The 8,400-nt window shown below is 33.0% G+C and overlaps 1 pseudogene; it reads right to left on the bottom strand.

Annotated features, from left to right (window-relative positions):
• The window catches only part of LOC137653784 (lysosomal aspartic protease-like), a 15,862-nt pseudogene extending 8,310 nt beyond the window's left edge, over nt 1-7,552 (bottom strand).
• Between the last annotated feature and the right edge of the window lie 848 nt (nt 7,553-8,400).

The raw sequence follows: 8,400 nt of genomic DNA, 5'->3' as shown, positions 1-8,400 counted from the left end.
CTTTGCAGGAGCCCGATCCGTAGTGGAATCAATGGCTGTCCCATTTTCTATGTAAGTCGAAGACTGGCCAGACTTGTACCTACGATGGGCCACTAAAATAAAAAAAAAAAATATGCCTAAGTTTAATTAAATTACATAATAATACAATAAATTAAAACTATATTTAATGAAGAATCATATATACTGTAAGTAGATAATGTTGGATACTGTGAAATAAACAAATAAATGTCGATGATTAATTAAATTAGATAATGATACAATAAATTAAAACTATATTTAATGAAGAATCATATATACTGTAAGTAGATAATGTTGGATATTAAATATTAGATAAATTGTTATCAAACGTTAAAATAATTTATATAATGAAATATTTATTTTGATAAATACGTTGATTGAGCTTAATTAACTGATAGGAATCAACCTGGTTAAGTAAATAAACAAAATATTTATTGGATAAATATATCAATGGGTTGATAAATCATAAACACGGAAATTGTAACATAATTAACTAATAGAAATTAACCCATTTAAATAAACAAAATATTTATTGAATGAATACATTGATTGATAAAGTATAAACACACCAATCGAAACTACTTAACCAATAGAAATTAACTTGGGTAACATTATATATATATATATATATATATATATATATATATATATATATATTATATATATAAACATATATATAAACATATATATATATGTAATATATATATATATATATATATATATATATATATATATATATACTATATATATACTATATATATATATATATATATATATATATATATATATATATATATATATATATATATATATATACATATATATATATATATATATATATATATATATATATATATATATATATATATATATATACATACACATTACGTTAAACGACATATGACTGTATAGTTCCCAAGTTTCACTTTCATCCTCTCCAGTTTCTTGTAGGCACTTTAGAGTTCAGGGCTTGAAGTTTCCAAGACAATAAGAGATAGCCATTTTGAAATTTATTTATCTTATTTTTCTATCCATTATAATAAATTTCTGCCCACCCTACACCAATATATAGATTATTATAGTTTTCCCAACTACTTACAGCAAGCCAAGCTCAAGCACTTAACGGAGGGTACCCAGAGATTGGAAGACCCAGTGTCGAAGATCACATTGAACTCCTGGGCTGGGGTACCGATGTTGATGGGCCCATAGTACTGGGCCTGGAAGAGACCGGGTGGAAAAAGTCAGTGATGTTTATTTTCACGAAGAAGAAAAGAACAAGGACCTCTTCATGAATTTTTAAAGAATATGAAGGAGGATCAGTTAGTAATAATTGAATTTTCAAATAGGCATATGCCTCCTCCTCAAGGAATGCATTGATCAAGGCTATTGCTATGTCTATTTTCTTTACAATTTTAATATTATTATTAGTATGTTCATCTCCATGATAAATGAATTATCAAGAATATGAAGGACGATCAGTTAGTAATAATTGAATTTTCAAATAGGCATATGCCTCCTCCTCAAGGAATGCATTGATCAAGGCTATTGCTATGTCTATTTTCTTTACAATTTCAATATTATTATTAGTATGTTCATCAAACGTGGTACAGTACTGTTAAAGAAAATAAGAAGTCTGGTTTAGACCTCTGGAATGGTACAACCAAGCGAAAAGTAATTATTGAATTTTTATGAAGTTAATTTGTATATATATATATATATATATATATATAGTATATATATATATATATATATATATATATATATATATATATATATATATTATGGAGAGGTATATGTATATATATATATATATATATATATATATAATATATATATATATATATATATATATATATATATATATATACAGGTTCGCCGATTTCTTAGGACAAATTATATGAACTAATGTTTATTTGAATAATAATAATAATAATAATAATAATAATAATAATAATAATAATAATAATAAGAAGAAGAAGAATTAATCAAAGTTTAAGAACATTAATCAAAATTAGCAACATTTTCTATATGCATCCTAGAAGAAAGTCACGAAATCCTTACATCCATATAGTTGTCAAGGTCCAGGATACTATCACCAACATCTTGAGAAGAGTATCGGTTCTGTAGGAATTTTCTCGTCCGGGACAAATCACCGAGTGTTCGAGTCCTTTCGATCTTCTTCAGGGACACTCTGGGAGTGTGGAAATACTCGTGAGGATCATAATATTCAGAGGCAGTGTTCAACAAAGCTATCTCTTCAGGATAGGATAACATTATCCTATTTCAGTGTATTTTGGAGTCTCATACAATGTTAGTGGAAATTATCATTCATAAGGCATCATTATTTAACCTCCTGTCACTAAAATTTGACCAGGTACTTATTGGTTGATTAATTTGTTTGTTTAAACAAGCTAGGTAAACTAACTAACCATAGTGAGGTATAGGGAGTTGAATAAATCAAGATAAAGTTTGATATATATATATATATAAATTTCTACCTCATACTTGGGATCGAACTCTAGCCCCTTCTGATGAAAGGCCAGGTCGAAACCAACCATGCCACGAGAGCCCATAAAAGGAAACTGAACCTGACACTAATCTAGTTGTCCGAGGATTTACCTGGTGAGACATCAGTCTCTTTACCAGCGAGTTTTACCAGATTTCCCCGGGCCACCACGTGACACAATTGGTAGTAATTCATTCAAATTACCCCTAATGAGTCAATATGGATAAATATCAACACAACATCGTGTTCAAATAGAAATAAATTTCTACCTCATACTTGGGATCGAACTCTAGCCCCTTCTGATGAAAGGCCAGGTCGAAACCAACCATGCCACGAGAGCCCATAAAAGGAAACTGAACCTGACACTAATCTAGTTGTCCGAGGATTTACCTGGTGAGACATCAGTCTCTTTACCAGCGAGTTTTACCAGATTTCCCCGGGCCACCACGTGACACAATTGGTAGTAATTCATTCAAATTACCCCTAATGAGTCAATATGGATAAATATCAACACAACATCGTGTTCAAATAGAAATAAATTTCTACCTCATACTTGGGATCGAACTCTAGCCCCTTCTGATGAAAGGCCAGGTCGAAACCAACCATGCCACGAGAGCCCATAAAAGGAAACTGAACCTGACACTAATCTAGTTGTCCGAGGATTTACCTGGTGAGACATCAGTCTCTTTACCAGCGAGTTTTACCAGATTTCCCCGGGCCACCACGTGACACAATTGGTAGTAATTCATTCAAATTACCCCTAATGAGTCAATATGGATAAATATCAACACAACATCGTGTTCAAATAGAAATAAATTTCTACCTCATACTTGGGATCGAACTCTAGCCCCTTCTGATGAAAGGCCAGGTCGAAACCAACCATGCCACGAGAGCCCATAAAAGGAAACTGAACCTGACACTAATCTAGTTGTCCGAGGATTTACCTGGTGAGACATCAGTCTCTTTACCAGCGAGTTTTACCAGATTTCCCCGGGCCACCACGTGACACAATTGGTAGTAATTCATTCAAATTACCCCTAATGAGTCAATATGGATAAATATCAACACAACATCGTGTTCAAATAGAAATAAATTTCTACCTCATACTTGGGATCGAACTCTAGCCCCTTCTGATGAAAGGCCAGGTCGAAACCAACCATGCCACGAGAGCCCATAAAAGGAAACTGAACCTGACACTAATCTAGTTGTCCGAGGATTTACCTGGTGAGACATCAGTCTCTTTACCAGCGAGTTTTACCAGATTTCCCCGGGCCACCACGTGACACAATTGGTAGTAATTCATTCAAATTACCCCTAATGAGTCAATATGGATAAATATCAACACAACATCGTGTTCAAATAGAAATAAATTTCTACCTCATACTTGGGATCGAACTCTAGCCCCTTCTGATGAAAGGCCAGGTCGAAACCAACCATGCCACGAGAGCCCATAAAAGGAAACTGAACCTGACACTAATCTAGTTGTCCGAGGATTTACCTGGTGAGACATCAGTCTCTTTACCAGCGAGTTTTACCAGATTTCCCCGGGCCACCACGTGACACAATTGGTAGTAATTCATTCAAATTACCCCTAATGAGTCAATATGGATAAATATCAACACAACAAATTTATTTCTATTTGAACACGATGTTGTGTTGATATTTATCCATATTGACTCATTAGGGGTAATTTGAATGAATTACTACCAATTGTGTCACGTGGTGGCCCGGGGAAATCTGGTAAAACTCGCTGGTAAAGAGACTGATGTCTCACCAGGTAAATCCTCGGACAACTAGATTAGTGTCAGGTTCAGTTTCCTTTTATGGGCTCTCGTGGCATGGTTGGTTTCGACCTGGCCTTTCATCAGAAGGGGCTAGAGTTCGATCCCAAGTATGAGGTAGAAATTTATTTCTATTTGAACACGATGTTGTGTTGATATTTATCCATATTGACTCATTAGGGGTAATTTGAATGAATTACTACCAATTGTGTCACGTGGTGGCCCGGGGAAATCTGGTAAAACTCGCTGGTAAAGAGACTGATGTCTCACCAGGTAAATCCTCGGACAACTAGATTAGTGTCAGGTTCAGTTTCCTTTTATGGGCTCTCGTGGCATGGTTGGTTTCGACCTGGCCTTTCATCAGAAGGGGCTAGAGTTCGATCCCAAGTATGAGGTAGAAATTTATTTCTATTTGAACACGATGTTGTGTTGATATTTATCCATATTGACTCATTAGGGGTAATTTGAATGAATTACTACCAATTGTGTCACGTGGTGGCCCGGGGAAATCTGGTAAAACTCGCTGGTAAAGAGACTGATGTCTCACCAGGTAAATCCTCGGACAACTAGATTAGTGTCAGGTTCAGTTTCCTTTTATGGGCTCTCGTGGCATGGTTGGTTTCGACCTGGCCTTTCATCAGAAGGGGCTAGAGTTCGATCCCAAGTATGAGGTAGAAATTTATTTCTATTTGAACACGATGTTGTGTTGATATTTATCCATATTGACTCATTAGGGGTAATTTGAATGAATTACTACCAATTGTGTCACGTGGTGGCCCGGGGAAATCTGGTAAAACTCGCTGGTAAAGAGACTGATGTCTCACCAGGTAAATCCTCGGACAACTAGATTAGTGTCAGGTTCAGTTTCCTTTTATGGGCTCTCGTGGCATGGTTGGTTTCGACCTGGCCTTTCATCAGAAGGGGCTAGAGTTCGATCCCAAGTATGAGGTAGAAATTTATTTCTATTTGAACACGATGTTGTGTTGATATTTATCCATATTGACTCATTAGGGGTAATTTGAATGAATTACTACCAATTGTGTCACGTGGTGGCCCGGGGAAATCTGGTAAAACTCGCTGGTAAAGAGACTGATGTCTCACCAGGTAAATCCTCGGACAACTAGATTAGTGTCAGGTTCAGTTTCCTTTTATGGGCTCTCGTGGCATGGTTGGTTTCGACCTGGCCTTTCATCAGAAGGGGCTAGAGTTCGATCCCAAGTATGAGGTAGAAATTTATTTCTATTTGAACACGATGTTGTGTTGATATTTATCCATATATATATATATATATACACATATATATATATACATATATATATTATATATTATATATATATATATATATACACACACACACACACATATATATATATATACACACACACACACACATATATATATATATATAAAGACTAGAGAACAATGAAAAATACTCAAAACACTAGAATGACAGAGTTAAAAATTATTTCAGGATAGATTAATCACTGAAAGTCTTAAAAGACTCTCTTTATATTGCATTTTTTGGTAAAAATATTCTACTTGTGTTCTATTCGTCTGAGAGTTACAACTCGGGATGATTTTTGCAATAAGCCATTCTCTCTACAACTTTCGACTTTAACGTTTTAGATACATCTTAGTCAGCAATTCTTATAAACCTTACTTTAGTCAGAGATTCTTTTATTTTTAGACATTACTTTTTAAAATGTTATCATAATGACTATTCTTTTATTAATGTTTCACTCTTAAGAACATATCTTTTGCAAAAGGTCCCTTACTTTCTTTTGACAAAGGAGCTCACTTTTTGCAGTATCAATATTTCATTGATACATTTTTCTGTCAAAAGGATTTTAACTTTTCCTTGAGAAATATTTTTTCATACGCACAATTTTTCTCTTTATAAAGACCTTTCTTTAGTCAGTAAGCCTTGAAAAAAGGCTGGTATTATTTTCATCATCATTATCACTAACTAAACTATAACCCTAGTTGGAAAAGCCCAAGGGCTCCAATAAAGAAAAATATCCCAGAAAGGAAAGGAAATGGGGATATAAACTATATGGGAAGTAATGAATGAGAATATAGAATATCTCAAGATCAGTAATAACATTAAAATAAAATTTTCATATATAAACTAAGAAAAGAGAAACTGTCATAATATAAACTAAGAAAAGAGGAACTGTCATAATATAAACTAAGAAAAGAGGAACTGGCATAATATAAACTAAGAGAAGAGATTCTGTCATAATATAAACTAAGAAAAGAGAATCTGTCATAATATAAACTAAGACAAAAGAAACTGTCATAATACAAACTAAGAAAAGAGAAACTGTCATAATATAAACTTAGAAAAGAGAAATTGGCATAACATAAACTAAGAAAAGAGGAACTGTCATAATATAAACTAAGAAAAGAGAAGCTGTCATAATATAAACTGAGAGAAGAGAAGCTGTCATGATATAAACTAAGAAAAGAGAAACTGTTATAATATAAACTAAGAAAAGAGAAACTGTCATGATATAAACTAAGAACAAACGAACTGTCATAATGTAGACTAAGAAAAGAGGAACTGTCATAATGTAAACTAAGAAAAGAGAAACTGTCATAATATAAACTAAAAAAAGAGAATGTCATAATGTAAACTAAGAAAAGAGAAACTGTCATAATACAAACTAAGAAAAGAGGAACTGTCATATATAAACTAAGAGAAGAGAAATTGTCATAATATAAACTAAGAAAAGAGAAACTGTCATAATATAAACTAAGAAAACAGAAAATTTCATAACATAAACTAAGAAAAGAGAAACTGTCATATTATAAACTAAGAAAAGAGAAACTGTCATAATATAAACTAAGAAAGGAGGAACTGTCATGATATAAACTTAAAAAAGAGGAAGTCATAACATAAACTAAGCAAAGAGGAACTGTCATATATAAACTTAGATCAGCATGTTCAACTTGAAACCATTCACTACAAATTAATTTGTGAGTCTCCACATAAGTATAAACAACCAAAATCCATAAAACCCTATTTTTGCAGTGTCCAATAATTCACAAACCTTCGTAACACCAAAGACAACTACACAGCCCTTTACCTTTTCAGTTCAGCTGCCACCAAGGCTGCAGAGCACAACAGAAGTAATATCAACGGTCTCATGGTGGTGTTCTTGAAGGGGGTCGTTAGCGTACAAGACACTTGAAAGCTAACCGGCTGGTTTTAATGGCCAAAAATCCTTATCTCAATAACATATCTCTGAGAATGGGGAAAATTATCAATTGAGAATGCTCTATGCGTGGGACGTTCGACTAGATTTCATAACAGATTTTTTTTGCTTTCATATCTCAACAGGTTTCAATATTAAGACGATTACAAAATGTAGTCTGTATTTTATTTCATAATCAAATACGTACAAAGGATATGTTACAGAACTGAGATGATATTTATGGTCGATATATTCTGAGTGAAATGACTGTGGTATTTTTTTTTCTAAAGTAAGTTGTAGTTATAAATGTTAAATGTATTTTGTCAAATCTCTAAATAGCAGCTTGTTTGCGTTACAATTATCATTATGTATCATACAGTATACAGAGAGAGAGAGAGAGAGAGAGAGAGAGAGAGAGAGAGAGATAATGTCCACTTTGATACTTGATTCTTTTTATGAAAACATGGGAAAATATTACTTCCAACACCTGCAACAGCAAAATTTTATCATTAGTCTAAAAAAATATCACCTACAACTTGCAATCATAATTCCCACAGAATTAGCCTTAGAAAAGGATTAGAACAAGTAATTGATATATATATATATATATATATATTTATATATACATATATATATGTATATATATATATATATATATAAATTATATATGTATATATATATATATATATATATGAACATATATCACAAGCACACGTGATTTTAATTAATGTAAATAATTCGACAGGAATATGTAGGGGGACTTGTCATAAACTTTTAGTCTCTCTTGATAGCTGAGTCGGTAGGGTCCCTGCCAGCATGGTTTCTAGCCGTACAGGTGGTGGTTCGAATCACCACCCGGCCAGAAGCTGTTACCATAAAATGAATTCCAAGTGGATAT

This window comes from Palaemon carinicauda, chromosome 14 (genome assembly GCF_036898095.1).
Source record: "Palaemon carinicauda isolate YSFRI2023 chromosome 14, ASM3689809v2, whole genome shotgun sequence".
NCBI lineage: Eukaryota > Metazoa > Arthropoda > Malacostraca > Decapoda > Palaemonidae > Palaemon > Palaemon carinicauda.
Note: the sequence above shows the minus strand (reverse complement) of the source record. Positions and strands in the feature narration are given on the sequence as shown.